Source organism: Crocuta crocuta, unplaced genomic scaffold (assembly GCF_008692635.1).
Source record: "Crocuta crocuta isolate KB4526 unplaced genomic scaffold, BGI_CrCroc_1.0 scaffold90, whole genome shotgun sequence".
Lineage (NCBI taxonomy): Eukaryota > Metazoa > Chordata > Mammalia > Carnivora > Hyaenidae > Crocuta > Crocuta crocuta.
This window is the reverse complement of record NW_027527449.1, coordinates 3,774,489-3,799,559: the sequence shown is the minus strand read 5'-3', so window position 1 is coordinate 3,799,559 and position 25,071 is coordinate 3,774,489. Positions and strand designations below refer to the sequence as shown.

At 39.3% G+C, this 25,071-nt stretch overlaps 1 protein-coding gene across 3 annotated transcripts in view; it reads right to left on the bottom strand.

Annotated features, from left to right (window-relative positions):
* CDKN2AIP (CDKN2A interacting protein) overlaps positions 1–25,071 on the bottom strand; it is a 46,352-nt gene that overhangs the window by 11,436 nt on the left and 9,845 nt on the right. The window contains exon 5 of one of the 3 annotated variants that reach the window (XR_013334602.1): positions 13,145–13,287. The exons of the other annotated variants lie outside the window; for them this stretch is intronic. The gene's annotated coding sequence lies outside the window, so the exon portion shown is untranslated. The remainder of the gene's footprint in view (positions 1–13,144; positions 13,288–25,071) is intronic. 3 annotated transcript variants of the gene reach the window in all.

Here is a 25,071-nt window from a genome sequence, read left to right as displayed (position 1 = left end):
CAAAAGGTAATTCTGGAATAGAAAAAGTGTATCTGAAATAAAAACTTCACTCAATAACCTTACGATCGGGGTGGAAATAATAATAAAGCTCTGCGAACTTGAAGGGAAATCAATAGAAATATTCAATCTGAAGATCAGAGGAAAAAAATACTGTAAAATAATGAATAGTAATTCAGGGACCTATAAGATAATACCACAAGATCTAACATGTAAAGTTCCAGAAGAAAAAGAGAGAGAGAATGAGCCATAAAACTTTTTTGAAGAAGTGTGGCTGAAATTTCCCCAAGTTTGGTGTAAGAAATAACATCAGGTTCAAGAAACTCACTGAAGCACAAGCAGGCTATAATGAAAATCACATCAGGTACAGCAAAGTCAACTGCTGAAAAGCATAAGCAAGGAGAAAACTGAAAATAGCCAGAGACAATATTACATGAGGGGAACAAAAATTTGAACTGCTACTGACTTCTCATCAGAATCAAGACAAATGGAATCTTTAAAGTGCTAAAAGAAAAAGGCAACCCAGAATTCTCTCTCTGAAAATATTCTTCAAGATGAAATGAAATGAAAATATCCTTCAAGAATGAGGACAAATCAAAGATGTTTTTATTTAAAAGAAAACTAAGAGAATTTGTCACCAGCAGACCTGTACTACAAAGAATGTTAAATGAAGTTCTTTAGACGGGAAGGAAATAATACTGAATGGAAACCCAAATGTTCAGGAAGGAATGAAAAGCACAGAAAAATAAATATAAAAGGCTTTTTTTGGGTCATAATTTCTGTAAGACATATGACTTTAAAGCAAAAAATATATTGGGGTGCCTGGGTGGCTCAGTCATCCCAGTGGCTGACTTCGGCTCAGGTCATGATCTCACGGTTGTGGGTTCGAGCCCCTGTCGGGCTCTGTGCTGACAGCTCAGAGCCTAGAGCCTGCTTCAGATTCTGTGTCTCCCTCTCTCTGCCCCTTTCCCGCTCGTGCTCTGTCTCTCTCTGTCTCTCAAAAAATAAATAAATGTAAAAAAATAAATAAATAAAAAATAAAGCAAAAACTATGACCCCATAATGGAGTTTATATATGTAGATATACAAAGGACAACTAAAGTTGTAGGTGGGGTGCAAGTTTCTTGTATTTTATGTGAAGAGGTACAATGTTAACTTTGAAAACACTGAAAAGTTAAGGATTTGTAAAATCAACCATTAAAAAAACAGAGGTTTTGCTAAAATTAATAAATTAAAATGGAATTCTAAAACGTATTCAATTAACACCTAAGAAATCAAGAAAGGAATAACGTGGGAGCAAAAAACAAAACAAAACAAAAACAAAAACCCCAGATGGAATAGACAAAACAAATAATAAAATCATAGTCCTAATTCCATCCATATCAATAACTACATTAAATGTAAATAGGCTAAACACTCTAAAGGCAAGGATTGTCAGGATGCATTAAAAAGTAAGAATCAATTCTATGCTGGGGCACCTATGTTAGTTAAGATGGTTAAGCATCCAACTGTTGATGTCAGTCAGGTCTTGATCTCAGAGTTGGAGTTCAAGCCCCATATTGGGTGTAGAGATTACTAAAAAAAATAATAATAATAAACTTAAAAAATAAAATAAAATCCTGTCCAAAATGAACAATGGAGCTCCAAAAAGTAAAAGTCCCTGGGGGCGCCCAGGTGGCTCAGTCAGCTTTGGCTCAGGTCATGACCTCACGATTGGTGGGTTCGAGCCTGCCTCTGGCTCTGTGCTGACAGCTAGCTCAGAGCCTGGAGCCTGTTTCACATTCTGTGTCTCCCTCTCTCTCTGACCCTCCCCTGCTCATGCTGTTTCTGTCTCTCAGAAATAAATAAAACATTAAAAAAATTTAAAAAAAAAGAAAGAAAAAGAAAAAGTCCCTGTGTAGTGGACCATGGAAGAAAAATACATTGCCTGAGTAGTGGGAAATACAGTCACATATTCCTAGCAGTCATCTTGGAAGGACAAAATCACCTGAAAGAAAGAGTTTTTGGTTTTTGTTGGGTTTTGTTTGTTTGTCTGTTGTTTGAGAGAGAGAGAGAGAGAGAGAGAGAGAGAGAGAGAATGCTCACCGAGGGAAAAGGGGCAGAGAGAGACAGAGAGAATCTCAAGCCCCAAGAAAGAAACAGTTTCAAATTTTTTCCAGGCTCAGGGAATGATAAGTCATCTGATGTAGTTGTCAGGCTTAAATCTCTTTTGACCAAACGTGTGAATCCGGTCCTGTTCAAAATCAAATGTTCTTTAATAGTCATATCAAGGTCTTTTATGGTAATGTGGAGTTGTCCTCAAGGTCTAAGCCAGGATTCTCTTCAGTTGAGGGTTTGTTTTTGTTTTTTGTTTTTGTTTGTTTGGCTCAAGTCCATCTAAATCTTCTACTGAAGGGGTATTTACTCTCTTTTGCAGGGCTTCTCCATGTGGAGTCAGAGGAGGCCCTCTCCCACTGGATGAAGGACAAATCTCGGGCTCTTTAACTGACATACAGAAATTTTCATCTTGCCACCTACAGATCTGAAACCTGAAGTGATTAGATCTCCTTATAATCTATAACAAAGAATGCCTTCCCTACAGGTATTTTCCATGTATATAGGTTTTGAATAATTTTTGTTGTGGTAGTGGTGGGGTTTTTTTAAGAGGGGAGAGGTTATAAAAATGATGGCCGGTTGAGCATCTGACTCTTAATTTCAGCTCAGGTCATGATCCTAGGGTAGTGGGATAGAGCCTGGTGTTGGGCTCTGTGCTGAACATGGAGCCTGCTGAAGATCCTTTCTCTCTGCACCCCCCAACTCATTCTCTCTCCCCACCCCCAAAAAGACATTGGTTAAGGGTAAAAATAGGCAGCACTGAAAAGAAAGTTGAAATCTTACATTTACAGTCTACCACTCAAAGTTACATACTTATAATACTGTTTTCTTCCAGTTTTTTTTATCTATGTAGTTTTTAAATATATAATTGAGCTTATAAAGTATATATTTCTTTGCATTGTTTCTAATGGCTAAATAATATTTTATCATATAAAAATACTGTAATTGCTTTATAATTTTTGCTCATTCAGGTTGTTTTTAGTTTTTCTGTCTCATAAGATTGAGATGATACTCTGTGTTTAATTATTTTTATGTATTTTGAATTATTATTATTATTTCCTTAATAGAGACCTCTTTAAGCAGAATTATTAGGTAAAAGCTCTTGCCATATATTGATAATCAGGCAGATACTCTCTTTCCCTTTTTTCTCCCTTCCTTCTTTTGAATCATTCAGCGATATCCACAGCAGTAGGTGCTTCCCTTCTGTGCTTTTGGATCTTGGATTTTTCTCAAATCCCTCTTTTAGTTACAAAGTCCCTTGCACAAGACTGTCAGCTAACACACTGGGACACCTAGGCATTTTAATGGCAGCCCCAGCTAGAGAAAGAGAGAGAAGCTCAAGATTCACGTTCTATCCATCCTTCTTCCTAGCCTCTTATCTCTTTCCAACAGTCTCTAGTTTAATAACAGAGAGACACATCAAAATTTAGAGAAAATAAGTGTTATCAAGACTCTACTACTTTGTGCTAGCTATTTTTCATATTATATCTTATTTAACCCTTACAACAATTACATTAGGTTACCTAAACTGAGGTACAGAGTTCAGATAACTTGCCCAAGGTTGTACAGTTTTGTAGACAAGATTTCAATCCAGGCTAGTCTAGCTTCAAAGTTCTTTCTACTATACCACTGTTCATTCCTAGTCAAAGGAAAAATTGAGTGAACAAATGCCTAGTGGATTAAGTTCTTAAGTAATTATGTAGGGGAGGAAAAACTTTCCTCTACACTCATAGGTTCATGTCTGGAGCGTGAGAAGTAGACTGAAAAAGATTCACAAGAGAAAAGGCATATAAACTTTGTTTGATGTAGATATTTCAGTTTTTTTAATGTGCATGGTGGCCTTCATATAAAGTGAAGCTCCAAAGAAGTAGTTAATCTCAGCGGACTTAACACCATCCTAACCAAGGTCATGACTTGTGGAGAAGTGGCAAAACAAAGTAAAAGGGGTTTGTGGGAAAGTAAATATATAGGGGAAACTACTGGAAGATGGGGTTATTTAGTATGGTTTTGAAATTTTTTCAACATTTGTTTACTTTTGAGAGAGAGAGAGAGAGAGAGAGACAGAGCACAAGCTGGGGAGGGACAGAGAGAGGGGAAGACATAGAATCCCAAGCAGGCTCCAGGCTCTGAGCTGTCAGTAAAGAGCTCAATGTGGGGCTCGAACTCACAAACCATGAGATCATGACCTGGGCTGAAGTCAGACACTTAACTGACTGCACCCCCCAAGCGCCCCTAGTATGGTTTTGTTTATGCAGACTCATCTCAGTGCTGTCTCCATCTCCTGTGATAAAGGTTTCTCCCTTTCTGGTACAAGAGAAGAAGACACCATCATAAAGGAAAATTTATGCCTTGCTTTCAGGCAGAAAGTCTCCATTGCTATCAGTTCAAAATAATCCTGATCCCAAAGGGGCATATTTTGGGGCAGCCTATTCTGATCCTCTTCACTTTACCACGGCTGTTTAACGTGATTATGTAAGTAACTAAAATCCAGCTTCCCTTTAGTCTTTATTTTCCTCTGTTACATTTTTCTCATGTTTAGGCCACTCATTTTTTCAGTTTTTCCTTTTGCCTTGGCTACATCACTGTGAAATTGAAATTTTAATTAGGTAGCAGAAAATGATTTTCTAAGAAGATTGCTGTTAATTAATAAAAAGCATTGCTGATTTAGGTACGGTTTTTAAATTAAGAAAATCGAGCCAAATTGCATTCATTTCTGCCATAACAATAAACATAGATACAAAAGAACTTATGAATATTACCAAAACAGATAATATGTTCTCATTCATATTGTAAATTGCTCAGGCCAATCTCATCCTGATTTACCAAGACTGTTGTTCTGGAAACCAATAAAGTAATCAAAATTTCCAAAGCCCATGAAAACTAATGATACTCACACATGAGACCCATATACAATCATGTCTAAACATGTGGGGAAAATGTCTATCATTCAAAGTAGAGGATTGAAAGGGAGAGAAGGCTGGATTATGGTACCTTTATCTGGTCAATGCCTGAAAAATTTTTGCCTAAGGGACTACTAAAAGACATAAATGTTAAGTGGCAAAACCATCTAGCAACTGAGCCCTAATATTAGAAACAGGGTATTTAGGCAGTCTTGGATGCCCTCCAACAGAATTATCTCCAGCATTTATTAGAAATTCATGTTTCTGGGCACTGGGGTGGTTCAGTCGGTTGAGTGTCCGACTCTTATTTCAGTTCAGGTCATGATCTCACGGTTCGTGGGTTCTGCGANCCCCCCCCGCCCCTGCTTGTGTATGCACTCTCTCTCTCTCAAAATAAATAAATAAACACTTAAAAACAAAGACAAAAAAAGAAATGCATGTTTCCAGATCTCTGCCCAGTCCTACTAGATCAGAAATCTACAAAAGCAGGGCCCTGGAATCTGCTTTTTAACCAAGCTCTTTGTGATTCTTCTATTCATGGAAGTAGAGAACCATGGACTTTGTGTTCGGGTGCCTGCTCAGGTGCCGGTCACCTGAAGAAGCACAGTTACCTTGTAGCCCAACAGTTTTAATTTTTGGCTGTGGCTGAATATTGGCAAATATTTTTCTTCAGGGTCGACATTCTTGAAATAATCAGACATTTATAAATCTTTTTAAGATACTCATTTGAAAAGTTGTTTTATGAAGGAATGCTTTCCACCAAAATTTGTATGACAAACTTATTACAGACATGTATCTGATACCACCATAAACAAATTCAGCCAAAAAATATCTTCCTATTAAAATATTAAGAAATCAAAACCCTTTTCTTATGTTTTAGGGAAATACTTGAAATATTTATAGACAAAATGATTTGCTTCACAATGATATAGGGTGTAGGATAGTAGCTGAAGTTATAGATGGAATATGATCGGCAGTGAGCTGGTAGTTCTCAAGATGAGTGATGATTATATGGGAGTTCACTGTATTATTTTGTTTACTTATATGTATGTGTGATAAAATCCATAATAAAAAAATTTTGAAAGAAAGAAGAAGCTGCCCACCATAATGCTTTCTAATGGCTGTCTTATAAAATTTCTGGGGTTTGCTGCTGATTATTCTCTTGGTTTTACTAGTGGGAATTTTAGATATAGAATTAAGCATATACTAACTGTACATTAACTGTAATTGTAAAGGTCAGTTAAGCTTAATTTAAAAGACCCAGGGAAAGTGTACTGTTGCTAAGATTATTTTTAAATTAATAATTTCCTAGAGTGTTCATTAGTGGATGAGTGGATAAACAAGATGTGGAATGTACATACAAAGGAATATAGTTTGGTCTTAAAAAGGAAGGAAAGTTGGACACATCCTACACTCTGGATAAACCTTGAAGACATTATGCTAAGTGAAATAAGCCAGTTGTAAAAGACACACTGTATGATTCCATTTATTCATGCTGTCTGGAGTGGTCAAATTCGTAGAGAAAGAAAGTAAAATGGTGGCTGCTAGGGGCTGGTAGTAGACAGACAGGAATGACAAAGTTCTGGAGATAAACAGCAGTGAAAGTTGCACAACAATGTGAACGTACTTAATGCCATTGAATAAAACACTTCAAAATGGCAAATTTCATGTTATATGTATTTTAGAACAATGATAAAATTATTAAGTGCCTACTATGTGCCAGCCATTAATGAACAAGGCAGTTAGGTGACTGATCTCATGAAGCTTCCATTCCAGTGAAGGAATCAGACAATGACTAAGCAACAGATAAATAATTAGGAAGGAAATAAAGAGGGTGATTTTGTGATTAAGAATAACTGGGAGGAGGGAATAGTCACTCTAGTAAGTGATATTTGAGATAAGACCTAAAAAATGAGAATGAACCTTTAAAGGCATTTTAGGGAAAGGGTGCAGCAAATGTGAAAGTCCTAAAGAAGGGAAGGAAAAGAGGTCATGGTAAGTGAAGAAGTAGACAGAAGCTAGATTGTACATGGTCTGGAATCTCTTCTTCTTCTTCTTCTTCTTTTTTTTTTTAATGTTTTATATATTTCTGAGAGAGAGAGACAGTGTGAGCAGGAGAGGGTCAGAGAGAGAGGGAGACATAGAATCCAAAACAGGCTCCCGGCTCTGAGCTAGCTGTCAGCACAGAGCCCGACGTGGGGATCAAACCTACGAGCTGCAGAGATCATGACCTGAGCCAAAGCCAGACGCTTAATCAACTGAGCCACCCAGGTACCCCTGGAATCTTTTGACTTTGTACAAGGAAGAGATAATAGTGGGTTAGATCAAGGGTTGGCAAACTTTTTCTGTATAGGACCAGATGATAAATAATGTAGGGTTTCTGCGGGGTTCAGTCAGTTAGGTGTCCGACTTTGGCTCAGGTCATGATCTCTGCAGCTCGTAGGTTTGATCCCCACGTCGGGCTCTGTGCTGACAGCTAGCTCAGAGCCGGGAGCCTGTTTTGGATTCTATGTCTCCCTCTCTCTCTCTGCCCCTCCCTGCTCATGCTCTGTCTCTCTCTCTGTCAAAAATAAATAAACATCAAAAAAAAAAATGTAGGCTTTGTAGGCCTAGAGGGAAAAAAATATATAAATAAATTCCTACAATGCCATTGGTAGGAGAAAAGTCTATAATGATGCGTATAATTTTAAGAAAGGAGAAACCAAAGTGACACTCTCTTTGTCCACTTATAAATGATCATAGCTTTACCTGAACTATCATCCTTTCCAAAGTAGGACTAATAACATAAAAATGGACTCAAAGTGAGAAGTAAGAGAAAAACACAGTATTTGTTAAAAGGCTGACATGGGAAGAGATGATGCTATTGACCTAAACTGTAGGCAAAATTGGATGTGGGCAACTTTGCTTTTGATACCTGTTAACACCATTTCATTCTGTAGTAAATGTAGACTCCTTAGGTGTTTGGCACGTAGGATGCCGAACACATATTTGTTGAATAAGTGGTTTATCTGCCTTTTCCGTCTTTTGATTTAGTCCCTAAGAAATCACTGCCCTAATGCTGCCCCCTGGTGGCTCAAGGGTCTTGTCACTGGACATTTCACCAAGCCTAACCTTCCCAATGTTACTGGCCTAGCACCCAGCTTCTGAGTTTGACCCAGAGTTTTCCTCCCCCAGAAGAGATATTAAGGATGTTACAGAATAACAGTAGTGTAATACAAGTTGGCCTACAACCCTTGTTAAAATTCTCTGCTACCTAAGAGGGTAGTAAGATATAGTATATGCTGTATAATATGGCTACGTGCAACAGTGGTCCCTACCCATTTTAAAACTAAAAATTACTTTTTAGCCAAATGCTCTTTTAAAAAACAGTTTAATTTAGCTTTCCTTTCTTAAGATAAGTCATTCTTTCTTTTTCACAAATGTTTAAAAGTCATAAAGCAAACACAGTAAAATAAATAACTGGTTTAAGCCCAAATTGGGATTTAATTTTTTTAAAGGAAGTCTCAGTAGATTGACTTTAACTTAAAGTTATAAATCAATTTTAATTAATGTTACTTAGCATGAAAATGTATTGACCATGTTGAATAGCAAAGCTATGAAAACCAGAAGTCAAAACAGTATTAATAAAAATAGATTCCAGAACACAATTTTATAGAAGACTTTGTAAAAGACATTTTCTTATTGAGTGAAATGATTGCATCAGCACGACAGTTTGCAAAATTATTGTTGGCGTGTGTTGGTCTCTTAATTTCTTATAGGCTTCTTTGTGCATTAAAAATATTTTTGAAACTAAAAGTAAAGACTAAAATTTCCTTGTTTAAAAGAAACCAGTGCTTATTTTTGTTTATGCCAATACTTGTTCCTGGAGTGAATGTGAAATATGTACCCACAGATTTCACTTTCATTTGAAGTGGGACCATATCTGTCTGTCCTTGTCCTTGATGCTTGTTAAGCTACAAAAAACTGGCTCATAAGAGAAAGAAGTCGAACATTGCAGCAAAATTTTCATTGCTTGCCTTTGAGGGGCAGGACACTTTTGTATTGCAGAAATCCATTATGAGTCTAGGAAAAGGTCAGGGATTTCATCCAGAGTGTACTCCTCAGGCTAGAGTTGGCAAAATTCTTTCTCTTCTCTCAAAGTCAAGTGCTCAAGCTGAGCAGAAAAGACTTAGAGAAAGGATCCCTGGTGTTCGGTGGCAGTGAAAGGGAGGGAAAGCACTGTTGCACTTGTTTTGCAGTGGGTTCTTCTGGGTCGCTTTCAGGAAAATTTGAGACTGAGTGATCTCTTTCCTCACTCTTAAAGCCAAACAGCAGTGGAAACGTTTCAAGGTTTTTCTTATCAGTGTGATTGTTCCAAAAATTCAGTTTCTTTTTAAACCCAAGAATGTGGGCCGCCTGGGTGGCTCAGTCGGTTAAGTGTCCAATTTAGGCTCAGGTCATGATCTCACGGTTCATGAGTTTGAACCCCTCATAGGGCTCTGGAGCCTGCTTCAGACTCCGTGTCTCCCTCTTTCTCTTCCCCTCCCACACTCACCCTCTGTCTCTCTCTCTCTCTCTCTTCCCTCAAAAATGAATGTTCAAAAATTAAAAAAAAAACAACCCCAAGAGTCTTGTTACTTGAAGTTGAGACATTTTCTCCAGGGCCTGGTAGATCCTTGTTCAGCTAGCTCATGTGATGAAATATTTGCTGACATTCTCTATCTTCAAAGCACTCAGAAAATCTGTCTTACTATTTTCTCAAAACTCCTCTTGGAAGTCCCCTTTTAGCTCAGACGACCAGGTTGAGAACTCTCCTTCTGCGTAGCAACCCGATTTCTTTGTGTACCAGATTTATAGGTGCCTTTGTCCTAATTTTCAGTTCTGAGAACATACTCAAGTGAACTGGGCTCTGTTTTTTTTTAAATATTTTTATTTATTTCTAGGAGAGAGAGAGAGAGAGAGAGCGCGTGAGCAGGGGAGGGTCAGAGAGAGAGGGAGACACAGACTCTGAAATAGGCTCCAGGCTCTGAGCTGGCAGTCAGCACAGAGCCCGACGCGGGGCTCGAACCCATGAACCGCGAGATCATGACCTAAGCAAAAGTCAGACGCTCAACCGACTAAGCCACCCAGGCGCCCCAACTGGGCTCTGTTTAAAGGCAGTTTACTCTTCTTGGAAAATCACTCCGAACCCTTATCATTTCATTTCCACGCATTTTTTCACTTCGGCACCTCTCTGTGAAGAAAGCAGTGTGTTGTGACATTGTCAGTGCCTTTCAAACAGCGGTGATTTGTAGTTGAGTTCTATTCCTTTTTTTTTTTGGAGCCACTGCTGTATTTTTAAGTTGTTTGACCACATACACAGAGCCATCTTGGACTGTCAGCCCCCCTAAAACCCATTAATAAGTTACTTTCATTTTTCCTTTTTTGTGTATTCTTCATTCCACTAGTGTGGTGAAATGGCTCAGAAAGTTGTACTAAGCCTTATTTATAATTGTCCATTGGCGTAAACCGATGTTCTTCAATCTCATGTATTTTCCAAAACAAAATTGCTACATTAGGCTGTCACACAAAAAGCACACAAATATAAAAGAGGAGGGCATAATAAAAAACTAAACAAAGAGAATTACAAGCACAGAAAATTAACGTAGGGCAGGATCTATGTTTTGGAGCATTTCTATCAGCAAAGCAGCAGGGGCGCGTAGCTGAGCCACAGCGCATCAAACCATTCCTTCTTTAGAAAGGGCATTTCACTGAAGTATTCTTTTTTTTTATGTTTATTTTTGAGAGAGAGACAAAACAGGAGTGGGGGAGGGGCAGAGAGAAAGGGAGACACAGAATATGAAGCAGGCTCCAGGCTCCGAGCTGTCAGCACAGAGCCGGACCTGGGGCTCAAACCCACAAACCATGAGATCATGATCTGAGCAGACGTCTGACGCTTAACCAACTGAGCCACACAGGTGCCCCTTCACTGCAATATTCTAACTGGTAGGCTCATTTGCTACTGTCAGTTGGCCTCATGTAAGGGGAGATTGGGGAGCTGATGTCAGCAGCCTCCTGTCTTCCCCTCACCTCACTGCCCCCCTGCAATAGTGCCTACCGATTATCAGATTATCAGTGTCTGATAATCTGCCCCATTAGCAGTGTCAAAAACAGAGAACGGACTCAACGAAATGAGCACTGTCCGACTGTGCCCTGCTGTAAGGGGCTGCGAGGCTGCTGGACAAATTAATAGGACAACTGATCATTGGAAGTGCTAAGGTTTACGGCAGCAAAGTTCGAACAAATGTTTTGTTCCGGCCACCGGCCCTGTAGAATCCCTAGTGACATCTCACAGGACCCAATACCCCCACCCCCACCCCCGCCGCATTCCAGCTGAGAAACGATTCAAAGACTACAGGGTTGCGAGGGAACTACTTTACAGATGGCTTGGCGGAGCCTAGGCCTCTCTGAGGAGGCGCCTTATGAATTGAGATCCGCAGGTACGAGCTAGCAGGCCTTTGACCGATCGGAATACCCCAACGTCAATCTTAGACACTCCAGTTCCTTTCCGAGTTTGCTTTTATTTATTCCCTTCAGTGTTCTGTGATATTAGAAAACACTGAAGTGTGGATGGAAATGAATTCAAAACCGCTTTGGATATATACAAGATAGTGTTTACTCTTTGAATGCTGTGGGGTTTCTATCCAAAGACCTAGGAAAGCTCTAGCGTTTGGGAGAAATGGAAGGGGTTTTTGTGCTTGCTTGTTTGTTTGTTTGTTTGGTTTTTTTTGCAGGTGCTTTTTTATGTGTGTGGGGTGTTTGTTGGAGTACAGCAATCCAGCAGTGAGGCCAGAGGCTGTGATCAGCCTGGAAATGGATAGGGGGATGTTACAGAATTGCTAACAGACCAGAAAATCTTCCTGTATGCAGTAGAAGAAAAAAAGGACGGAGTTTTGTATTTTGCTGTCCCTGGTAAGAACCATCGAAGAGTTACTTTTAGGATAAAAAAAAGAAAATCCTCAATATCACCATATCCGCAGTTCAATACCAGTGTAGTTAGTATACATGCATGGATATGTGGATGGGTGATATTAGTCAAGTTGTTTATAAGCAAGGCAAACAATTGCTAAAACCATTCCAAGTCGGCTTAATACATGATATATTTATCTGAATTCCTGTCTTAGAAAAAGATTAATCATTTTCCTGTCTTTCCGTTCCGGAATAAGTCACCAGACAAGGTTTAATGAATGTCTTTCCTTTTGAGCAGGGCCATTCCTGAGCACACCTGCATTCCTGTCCGATAACATCTCAACTCCTATTCTGTTGGGAAGTTTATTTTTTGTCATTTTAGTAGTACTTTCTCTGTGCAAAGTGATGTAAGTACCCTACAAAGCACCCCATTTAATATTTTTACTTTTATGGATACAATTTTGCTTATCCCTTTATTTTTAAACTTTCTGCATAATTCTGTTTTAATCATGTCTCCTAAGTGCCCCCATAGAATTGTATTTTGCTTCGTGATTCAGTCTGAAAAATGTTTTCTTCAAAAGGTAAATTTATAGGGGCGCCTGGTGGGGGGGCACTCCATCAGTTAAGCTTCAGACTCTTGATTTTGGCTCAGGTCATGATCTCCTAGTTTATGGGATCGAGCCCCAAGTCAGGCTCTGCACTGACAGCACAGAGCCTGCCTGGGATTCTGTCTCCCTCGCCCTCTGCCCCTCCCCCACTCAAGAGCCCGCGTGAACATGCACATGTACTCGCTCTCTCAAAATAAATAAACATCTATTTTTAAAAAGGTAAATTTATTCATTTACATTTTTTTGATAAGACATATTTGGTGTTGGCTCTGTCCCATTTATTTTGTGCTTTCTCTTTTTAAATTTTTCAAGATGATGCACATGATCTATTTTCTATTTTGTGTGTATGTGTTTCCTGTGATAGGAAATAAGATTTGAGTTTCTTCTCAGAGTTTGGCTTTCTAACTTCACAGTATGCTCTTAATCTCCGACTGCTGTAGGCAGTATTTATTTTTTAATTCCCTACAATTCCCAGTATTTTTAAATTCCCTACAATTATATATACACTTGTACTAGTGGGGGTTCTCCAGAGAAGCAGAGCTAGTCGCAGATGCATAGAGAACCAATAGCAATATATATATACGTTATAAAGAGATTCATTGTAAGGAATCGGCTCACATGGTTTTGGAGGCTGGGAAGTCCCAAGATCTGCAGTCAGCAAGCTGGAAACCCCGGAGAGCCAGTGAGGCAGTTCTAGTCCTTAGTCTGGAGACCTGAGAACCCGCAGAACTGGTGGTATGAGCTCCAATCCACGTTGGATTCTGAAGGCAGGAGAAGATTGATGTCCTGGTTCCCAGATAGGCAGAAACAGCAAATTTTCCTCTACCTTTTTGTTCTATTCAGGACTTCGGTGGGTTGGATGAGGCCCAGCCAGAGTGGGGAAAACAATCTGCTTTCTCAGTCTACCAATTCGTATGTTCATCTCATCCAGAATCACCCTCACAGACACACCCAGGACAATGTTTAACCAAATACCTGGGCACACCCTGGCCCAGGCAAGTTCACACATAAAATTAAGCATCACACTATTGTATATACTATTCCCAAATTTAGTTGATACCATTCCCAAATTTCATTGAGTATCTTTCTCAGCGTTTACCTTTGAACACTTGAAAAAAAAATCCATGATTTGATTTGCCAACTTTGAATGCTTTGATCCCATCTATTAAAGATGAGGAAATGTGTATACCTATTACCTCCTAACTTCTTTCTCAGCCTCTGGCCCAACTTTTATTAATTATATCATTTCTATGTTATCAAAAAAATGTAATATTTACTTTCTTTTCTGTCACTTTAATCTTCAAGTTTGCTTTAATCTTTGTTATACTGCTAAACAGAGTCAACGATCACTGCCAATACCTATGCCCTAGCTTTCCCGGTTATCTCTTGCTGGTTAAATTTTCCTCTAGTATATTACTTATGAAGGGCTCATAGGGACAATATTCCTTGAGTTCTTGAATGTTAAAAATTGTTTGTCTTTTTCTTTTATATCAGAATCACTGTTTACCTGGATATAAAATTCTTTTCTCTTCTTTTTTTTTTTTTTAGAGAGAGAGCGTGGGCAGGGGAGAGGGGCAGAGGGAGAGGAAGAGAGAATCTTAAGCAGTCTCCACACTCAGCATGGAGCCCGGCGAGGTGCTCAATCCCATGACCGCAGGATCATGACCTGAGCCAAAATAAGAGTCAGACACTCAACCAACTGAGCCATTCAGGTGCCCCTGGATAAAAAATTCTTGGGTCACATTTCCTGCCTAATGTCTTGTAAGTGTTGATTTGCTATGAAGAAGTCTGAGGTCATTCTAACTATTTTCTTATAAATGACTCAGTTGTTTTGGTTGGTCACCCAGAGGATTCTTTTCTAAACCTTTCAAGTCCAGTAAGTTTACTAGGATGTATCTAAATATTTACAACTACAGATCAATTTTCCCTGGAAAGCAGTGTACGCTTCTGATATATCGAGTCCAGTTTTCTTTTATTTCATAAATGTCTTCTTGAAACGTTATTATTTGTCCTGTTCAACTATTTGGACTTTCATTTCCAGACAATGCAGTTACAAATATGGTGAATCTCCTTTCTCTGTTCTCCCCATTTATCATTTTCTCTCTCTAACCCTTTCTAACCTTTGTTTTCACTTCCTTCCACCCACTTTTATGCTCTCTACTCTCTGTGCTCCTGTGTCAGCCGCCACATCTAATCCCTCTGCACACTACCGGTTTTCTTTCATTCCTATGACGGCTATACTGTTTTCTTCTACTTGTTCCCTGAGTTCGCCTAGCTTCTGTCTTCTGTTTTCCTGTTCCTCATTCTTTCTTCTTTGAATTGTTGCATCTCTGCTTTGAGCTCTTGCTTCATAGGACGAATTGCTTTTCGAAGATGTTGCTTTAGGGGCACCTGGGTGGCTCTGTCATTTGAGCATCCTACTTGGGCTTAGGTCATGATCTAGTGGTTCATGAGTTCAAGCCCCACATAGAGCTCACTGCTGTCAGCACAGAGCCTGCTTCAGATCCTCTGTCTGCCTCTCTCTCTGCCCCTCTCCTGCTTGCATTCTCTCAAAAATAAATGAAACATTAAAAAAATAATAAAGTTGTTGCTTTTAACCCATGAAGTAATGCCATGGTCCAAATTTTTATCTATTCTATGGAAACATTTTTTCTTCTGCCGTTGACTACTGCTTTTTTTTTGTTTGTTTCTCCTCCTCACCTTTTAAATTTTTTTCCTGAGGTATACTTTTATAGATCCTGTATGGTTTCTTTTTTTGCTTACTCATCTCTGAAACAGACTAATTATTCCTGGAGCACTATTTGTAGGAAGTTCTGTTGGGGAAAATCCCAAACTGTGTTGCCGCCTGGCTGGGATTTTTCTTACAACCTACAGTTTTGTTTGTAGGTTGGGATGGCTTGTTTGTTTGTTTCTATGATGCCATATCTCTTTTCTCCTGTTGCTACAGAGACAGACTGCTTCCTCCATGAGAACTTATCCCATTGGTGCACATACACTGTTCCCACTGTCGCAAAGGATTTAAGTTTTGTGCTTCATGATGTATCCTCACTTTGATAAATATAATTTGCTGGTTTTACGACACTGTAGCTGTTTCCGCTATATCCTTCCACACTCATTCCTGATTGATCCCCCCCTGCTTTTCACAGTCCCTCTACTATTTTGTGATCTGACATTTCTGCTGTCTCCTAATTTCTCTCTCACTCTCTCTCTCTTACACATACATACCCATTTTTGTTTTTTGCTCATTTTCTCTTATGGTTTTGGATTGTTTCCCGGAAAATAAGTGCAACATGCCAACTTCACACCACCAACTTTTCAAACTCTGGAATTTGGTCTGTATTATAACAAAACTTTACAAACACATAATGCATAACTCATATTTGTTCCCAAATTATACACATTAAGTTTAAGTGCCAATTTTATTTAAATTTTTACCTTGGACGGCTTTATATTTATTCCATCTGTGCTGCTATTGGGCCACACTTATCTGTAGCTCTTTTTTGTGCATTCTTTGCTGGTTAACAACTTTACATTTGTGGTCTTTTTCATGGCTTCATAGCATTTTCATTTTCCTACACAAAATTAGTATTATTATGCTGCTAGATTTTTTAGCGAATGCAAAAATGCCTAGGGTTGACCTTGTTGGCTCATAATGTGACCCACTGGGTCTAATATGCCTGCTGTATACCTCAGGGTTCCTTGGGCTGCTACGTGTCAGGTACAACAATCCCTTTGAGGAGGATTAAGTATATTGGACTACATGGGTGACTATGCCTGATGTTAGGATGCGCGCTAAAGAAACAACTCACCCTGCGCCCAGTTAGGATGTGCTGCGTGTCCTGTGCCTCACCAACATTCACAAGCTGCCTGCTAAGTACCCTCACCAGCTCCTGAAGACAGGGTGTTGTGTGGAACAGAGAATTTCCCAGGGCAGGTGGGAAGCACTAAGTTGCCAGGCTGGTAGGACTCTTGAGACGACGTGCTTGGCCTGAAACAGCGTAACCCTCTGGGGCTGGCTCTCTCCTCTCCCGAGGGAGCAGCCCCGTCTGTTAGTGTGCCAGCCTTCCACTGTGACATTTGTCACAAGCACCTTTTACTGATAAAGCAGGGAAGGCTGAATACTTTATTCTTTCTTACAGATTGTATCAGATTTAAGAGCACTCACTGTGTTTGTGGTTACCAGCTCTTAACTGTTGGACTGGAAGAAAACGTTGGAGATTATTTTAGTGAGACAGCTTCTCTGGGAAATCAGTGATGACCAATATATGAGGGTAGCAGCAAAGAGCACCTTCCACTAGATGTGACACTAGCTCGAAATCCAGGAGAAGGGAAACCACGGTAACCGTGGTGAGAAAAATCCATCGTGGGAGAGCCCCGCACCATGTTATTCTGATCAGGTTTTAGGGGGTGAGTTTCTGAGGCAAATCTCTTGCCTATTTTTGTCTGGGGAATAATTGCTTGGGCTACTTTTAGGGAAAAAAGACTCTGAGAATGGGGAGAGAGTGTGCACCAGGATCCAGGTGCCTGGCTGAGGACAGCCTCTTTAACTGGTCCAGGGGCTACAGTCCTGGGGACACATAAGTAACTGACTTTGTTCCAGTCCTACAGCATTGAATTCAAGTGTGTTCTTGGCTCAAGCCGTAGTATCTTGGGAAAGTTAAGAGCCACAGATTAAGTTTTTTCCAAGCCTAAAAGTGCCATCTATTGAACCCTAGAAATCATAGTGTGCAGAGTGTAATTCTACCATCGGGTGTGTTTGGTTCGGATATGGCGGCCTTATTAGACAGCCTGCATTGTAGACCTCTAGCCTCTGCCGCATAAATGTGGGCCTGAGGGAGGCAGCGGAGCCTTTAGAAGGTCTGATGTGACCCTCACCAACTCAAAACATTATCTCTTGAGGGTCTGGATCCAGAAGTTTCAACTTTTCTTTGTCTTTGGAAACTATTGTTGATTTCTCTGCAGAGTTTCCTGACTGTGCTAACTTCATTCTATATCCTTTAAAAAGGTAAACTTTGAGGGGCGTCTGGTTGGCACAGTCAGTTAAGCATCTGACTCTTGATCTCGGCTCAGGTCATGGTCTCACAGTTCAGGAGTTTGAGCCCCACAATGGGCTGTGCGCTGATGGCACAGAGCCTGCTTGGGATTCTGTCTCTGTTTCTGCCCCTTCCCTGCTTGTTCTCTCTCTCTCTCTCTGTCTCTCTCAAAATAAATAAATTGTAAAAAAATAAACTTTGATTTATGCAGGTGGTATCTGTGTCTGGGCCTTCGTGGAGCTAAGTCTACTGTTGACATTGGTCAATAAATTATTTGTGCACCCCCACCCCCACCCCATGGGACAGACAGGTAACCTAAGCTTAGTAACTTGGATTCTTTTTCCTGAGAATATAAAGCTCAGTGCCCCAGAACTGAATTGTTTTGATGACAGGACCTTGATGAAATTGTTTGTCTCTGGGGCATCTGGCTGGCTCAGTTGGTGGAGCATGTGACTCTTGATCTTGGGGTCATGAGTTCAAGCCCCACTTCAGGAGTAGAGTTTACTTTAAAAAGAGAGAGAGAGAGAGGGAGGGAGGAGGGAAGGAAGAAAGAAAGAAATGGTCTCTACTGCTTAGATTCTCCCTTCTTTTTTCAGCATAATGTTGTTTTTTAAAGGTTTTTGTTTTAATTTCAATTAGTTAACATACAGTGTTATATTAGTTTCAGGTGTACAATATAGTGATTCAACACTTCCATACGTCACCCTGTGCTCATTATGATAAGTGCACTCCTTAGTCTGCATCACTTATTTAACCACTTCCCAGCCACCTCCCCTCTGATAACTATCAGTTTGTTCTCTTTAACTAAGACACTGTTTCTTTTCTTTAAAAAAAAAAAAAAAAGGCTCCATGCCCAATGCGGGGCTCAAACTCATGACCTTGAGATCAAGAGTTGCATGCTCTACCAACTGAGCCAACCAGATACCCAAGGGACTGTTTCTTGACTTGTCTCTCTCTCTCTCTCTCTTTTTAAAATTAATTTATTTACTTTTTAGAGCGTGAGTGAGTGAGAGGGAGAGAGGGGCAGAGGGAGAAAGAGAAAGAATCTCAAGCAAGTTCCAGGTTCTCACAGAGCTCAATGTGGGACTCGATCCCACAACCCCAGGATTTTGATCTAAGCCAAAATCAAGAGTCAGATAACCAACCAAACCACCCAGGTGCCCTCTCTCTCTTTTTCCCTTTGCTTGTTTTGTTTCTTAAACTCCACATAACAGTGAAATCATATGGTATTTTGTCTTTCTCTGATTTATTTCACTTAGTATAATACATCTCTAGCTCCATCCATGTCATTGCAAATGGCAAGATTTCATTCTTTTTTTTATAGCTGAATAGTATCCCATTGTGTGTGTCATACATACCTCATCTTCCTTATCCATTCATCAATTGATGGACACTTGGACTGCTTCCATAACCTTTGAGTTAGTGTTCTTCTATTCTTTGGGTAAATACCCAGTAGTGAGATTGCTGCATCATAAGGTAGTTCTTATTTTTAACTTTTTGATGAAGCCCCACACTCTTTTCCACAGTAGCTGCACCAGTTTGCATTCCCACCAGTAATGGACGAGGTTCCTTTTTCTTCACATCCTGGCCAACACCTGTTGTTTCTTGTGTTGTTGATTTTAGCCATTCTGACAGATGTGAGATGATAGCTCACGGTAGTTTTGCATTTCCCTGATGATAAGTGATGGTGAGCATCTTTTCATGTGTCTGTTGGCTATCTGGATGTCTTCTTTCGATATCTCCGAAGATAGATATCCATGTCTTCTATTCATGTCTTCTGCCCATTTTTTAAATTGGATTAATTGGTTTCTGGGTGTTGAGTTTTATAAGTTCTTTATATATTTTGGATTCTAACCCTTTATCAGATATGTCATTTGCAAATATCTTCTTCCATTCTGAAGGTTGCCTTTTAGTTTTATTAGTTGTTTTCTTCGCTGTGTGTAGAAGCTTTTTACTTTGACATAGTCCCAATAGTTTATGCTTTTGTTTCCCTTGCCTCAGGTGACATATCTAGAAAGAAGCTGCTACAGCCAATATCAAAGAAGTTACTGCTTGTGCTCTTCTCTAGGATTTTTATGGTTTCAGGTCTCACAGACCTTTAATCTGTTTTGAATTTATTTTTGTCTATGGTGTAAGAAAGTGGTCCAGTTTCATTTTATTGTATGTTGCTGTCCAGTTTTCCCAACACCATTTGCCAAAAAGAGACTGTCTTTTACCATTTCATAGTCTTTCCTGCTTTCTCAAAGGTGAATTGACCATATAATTGTGGGTTTATATCTGGATTTTCTATTCTGTTCTACTGATCTATGTGTCTATTTTTGTGCCAGTACTGTACTAGTCTTTTTTTTTTATTCATTTATTTTAAGAGAGAGAGAGAGAGCATGACGAGTTGGAGAGGGACAGAGAGAGGGAGAGAGAGAATCCCAAGCAGGCTCTGCACCATCAGCGCAGAGCCCAACACAGGGCTTGAACTCATGAACGGTGAAACCATGACGTGAGCCAAAATCAAGAGCCAATCGCTTTGGGTTGCCTGGGTGATTCAGTCAGTTAAGCGTCCAACTTTGGCTCAAGTCATGATCTTAAGGTTCATGGGTTTCAGCCCTGCATCAGGCTCTGTGCTGACAGCCCAGAGCCTGGAGCCTGCCTCAGATTCTGTGTCTCCTGGTCTCTCTGCCTCTACCCTGCTCACACTCTGTCTCTGTCTCAAAAATAATAAACATTAAAAAAACAAAAACAAAAACAGAGTCGATTGCTTAACTGACTGAGCCACCAAGGTGCCCCATGGTTTGATTACTACACCTTTGTGATATAACTTGAAGTCCAAATTGTGATGCTTCCAGCTTTGTTTTTCTTTTTCAAGATTGCATTGGTTATTCAAGGTCTTTTGTGGTTCCATACAAATTTTAAGATTGCTCTAGCTCTGTGAAAAATGCTGTTGGTACTTTGATAGGGAGTGCATTAAGTGTGTAGTTTGCTGTGGGTAGTATAGGCATTTTAACAATGCTTGTTGTTCTAACACATGAGCACTGAATGTCTTCCCATTTCTTTGTGCCATCTTCAATTTCTTTCTTCAGTGTTTTAGTTTTCAGAGTACAGGTCTTTCACCTCTGGGTAGGTTTAATCCTAGGTATCTTATTTGGGATACGGTTGTAAATGAGATTGTTAATTCTTCTTTCTGCTGCTTCATTATTGTATAGAAATTCAGATTTCTGTACATTGATTTGATATCCTGTGACTTTACTGAATTCATTTATCAGTTCTAGCAGTTTTTTGGTGGAGTCTTTCAGGTTTTCTACATATAGTATGTCATCTGCAAATAGTGAAGGTTTTACTTTTTCCTTACTGATTTGGATGTCTTTTATTTCTTTTTATTTTAATGTTTGTTTGAGAACATGAGTGGGGGAGGGGAAGAGAGAGAGAGAAAGGGAGAGGGAGAGGGAGAGGGAGAGAATCCCAAGCAAACTCTACACTCAGCGTGGAGCCCAACACAGGGCTCAATCCCACAACCAAAGATCGTGACCTGAGCCAAAATCAAGAGTTGGGTGCTTAACTAAGCCACCCAGGCGCCCCTCTTTCTTTGTGTTCTGATTTCTGTGGTTAGGACTTCCAGAACTATGTTGAGTAAAAGTGAGGAGAGCAGACGTCCTTGTCTTAGTACTGATCTTAGGGGAAAAGCTCTCAGTTTTCCCTCATTAAGGATGATGGTAGCTGTGGATTTTTCATACATGGCCTTTATTATATTGAGGTATGTTTTCTCTAAACCTACTTTGTTGAAGGTTTTTTATCATGAATGGATATACTTTCTCTGCACCTATTGAAATGATCATATGGTTCTTGTCCTTTCTATTTGATGTAATGTATCACATTGATTGATTTGTGAATATTGAATCACTGTTGCATCTTGGGAATAAATTCCAGTTGATTGTGGTAAGTGATTTTTTAAATGTATCATGTATTCTGTTAAGAATTTTTGCATCTATGTTCACCATGGATATTGGCCTGTAGTTCTTCTCAGTTGTGTCTTTATCTGGTTTTGGTATCAGGGTAATAATGTCGGCCTCATAGATTGAATTTGGAAGTCGGCCTTCCTTTTCTATTTTTGGAATAGTTTAAGAGCAATAGGTATTAATTCTTTAAATGTTTGGTAGGATTCACCTATAAAGCCATCTGTCCCGGAGTTTTATTTGTTGGGAGTTTTTGGATTACAGACTCAACTTCTTTGCTGGTTATCAGCTGGTTATTCTCTTATTTGTAATTTTATTTGAGTTCTCTTTTATTCTTGATAAAATAAATTTTATTGATATTTTTCCCCAAAGAAACAGCTCTTGATTTCATTGATCTGTTCCATTGATATTTTAGTTCCAATATCATTCATTTCTGCTCTGATCTTTATTGTTTCCTTCCTTCTGCTAGTTTTAGGATTTGTTTATTCTTTTTCTAGTTCCTTTAGGTGTAGTTAGGCTGTTTGAGATTTTTCTTGCTTCTTGTGACAGGCTTGTATTGCTATAAACTTCCCTCTTAGAGCTGCCTTTGCTGCATCCCAGAAGTTTGACTATTGTGATTTTTTCACTTGTTTCCATGTACTTTTTTATTTCCTCTTTGATTTCCTTGTTGACCCATTCGTTCTTTAGTAGCATGTTGTTTAATCTCCCTGTATTTGTGGTCTTTCCAGATTTTTTCTTGTAGTTGACTTCTAGTTTCATAGCATTGTGGTCAGAAAAGATGCATGGTATGATGTTTTCCTGAATTTGTTGAGACTTGTCTTGTAGCCTAACATGTGATCTCTTCTGGAGAATATTTTGTGTGCACTTGAAAAGAATGTGTGTTCTGGTGTTTTAGGATGGAATGTTCTGAATTTATGTTAAATCTATCTGTCCCAGTGGATTCATTCAAAGCCATTGTTTTCTTGTGGATGTTCCGCTTAGATGATGTGTCCATTGATATAAGTGGGATGTTAAAGTCCCCTACTGTTATTGTGTTATTATCAGTTAGTTCCTTTATGTTTGTTATTAACTGTTTTATGTATCTGGGTGTTCATGTTGGGTGCATAACTATTACAGTTGTTGTATCTTCTTGTTGGATTGTTCCCTCTATTAATATAAAGTGTTCTTCTTTGTCTCTTGTTAGTTTTTGTTTTCAAGTCTATTTTGTCCAAAATAAGTATTACTAACCTGGCTTCCTTTTGACATCCATTTACATGAGAGATGTTTCTCCATCCCCTCACTTTCAATCATCATGTGTCTCTAGGTCTAAAACGAGTCTCTTACAGGCATCTTCTCCCTAGATTCTTGAGATCTGGTAGTTTAACTTGTCCTTTGATTCAATGACTAACCTTTTAATAATTTTTGTTTTGCCATTTTGGAGTTAATTTCTATAGCCTGAAATGAAAGAATCCTAACTGCTACAGGCACTTGAGAAATGGTAAGATTGAACAACTTTCCTATTAAGCCAGTTGACAAATGATACAAGAGCCCTTAAGTGGGAACTTGTGAGTCATCAAAACTGATGAGTTAATTTGAGGCCCCATTTGATAAGTGCATTTCATACTCAAGTAAAAGTAAAAAATCAATCCGCAAAATACAAACATTTTCTACCACTGAATCACTGAGGCAATTCCAAAGAATATGCTTCTGGAACAAAAGTCTCTTCCAAAAAAGGTGGCCTAAAGTTTTTTTGAAAGTGGTAGAATAATGAAATAAAAGTATGCTTTACAAATAAAGATGTTCTTTCTTTGAAGCACAGAAAACTTGTGTTTTATAAATTTGCTGTTTAAAAAACATAACTCTGAATTTAGAAGTATATATATTATGTTGAGCACAACATGTGCTGTCATGTTCCTCATGAATACTTCCCTTTTACCTCTTCAGAATGCTTACAATGAAATGTGAGACATTTGAAGTCAGTCAATGAATTTTTAAATGCCTAGGATGTAATTAACCATTATGGCTCTAAAGAATGTCCAATCACGTGTTTTAATAATTACATATGCCTTTTGGCTATTTGTCCAGCTATACTTGAGAGCTATAAATGTAAGATGTATTGGGGGTACCTGGCTGGAGTCAGTGGAGTGTGTGACTCTTGATCTTGGGTTGTGAGTTGAAGCCCCACATTGGGTGTATAGATTACTTAAAAATAAAATCTTTTAAAAAATGTAAGATGTATCTTTCTCTGGTGAGACCAAACTGAGGGTTGCTGGAGGGGAGGTGGGGGGATAGGCTAAATGGGTGACAGGCATTAAGGAAGGCACTTATTGTGATGAGCACTGGGTATTATATGTGTGATGAATCATTGGGTTCTATGCCTGAAACTGATACTACACTGTATGTTAACTAACTTGAATTTAAATAAATGAATTTTTTAAAAAAGATGTATATTACTCAGCAACAAGAAGTTGGCATTTAACATTTGTGACGTCAGAGTCAGGCGATATGTAAATGAAATTAGGTGTGGAGCACTTATTTTATAGCTCCTACCATACCCACCACCCTCATTATGGCGAAGATGCAATTCTGGTCTGTCTACTAGCCTCAAAAGAAGTCTCAAAAAACTGTCAACAATTTGCTTGCCATGGTAGCAGTTATTTTACTTCCATTATTTGACCCTTAAGAGAAAGTCATTCTTATTTAAGGATCTTTGAAGTAGAAAAAGGCTCCCTAATTAGACTTCAAGTGGCAGAGAAACTGCTTGTGATCAGACATTGTTTAAAATAAGTATATCCATCTTAATTGCATCAATTCATCAAGCTGCACTCATTTTTAAGCTGTACCACTTTCCATTCTGCATCTACCAGCAGATTCTGGTAGATTTCCATTCTACCTCTCGAAGTTAGAAAGCCAACATTCCTAAGATAAATGGTGGTGGCAGCAGTGGTGAATTAAAATCTCTATATGGTAGGTAAAACACTGGACCCCAAGGGTAATCATGTCTTGGTGCCTGGAACTTGTCAATATGTTACATTACATGGTGAAGGAGAATGAAGGTTGTAAATGGAATTACTAAAATTGATCATCTGATCAGATAATCAGATGATCTTAAAATAGAGCGGTTATTGGGGTGCGTGGGTGGCTCAGTTGGTTAAGTGCTCAACTTCAGCTCAGGTCATGATCTTGCAGCTCACGAGTTCAAGCCCCGCCATAGGCTCTGTGCTGACAGCTCAGAGCCTGGAGCCTGCCTCAGAGCCTGTCTCCCTCTCTCTCTGACCCTCCCTCACTCATGCTCTCTCTCTCTCTCTCTCAAAAGTAAATTAGAAACATGTAAATTCTTTTTTAAAATAGGGAGGTTATCTGTGTGAACCTAATAGAATCACAGGGGTCCCTATGAGTGGGAGGGAAAGGCAGAAAGGAGTAGGTGGAGATGCCAGGGGCAGAAAAGAAGATGGGACAGCAGAAGTAGAGTGAGGATGATGCCATTTGAGGACACAACCCACCATTTCTAGCTTTGTAGGTGGAGGAAGGGGGTCAGGAGCAAGAAATATAAGCAGTCCCTGGAAGCTGGAAAAGTCAAGCAAACAGA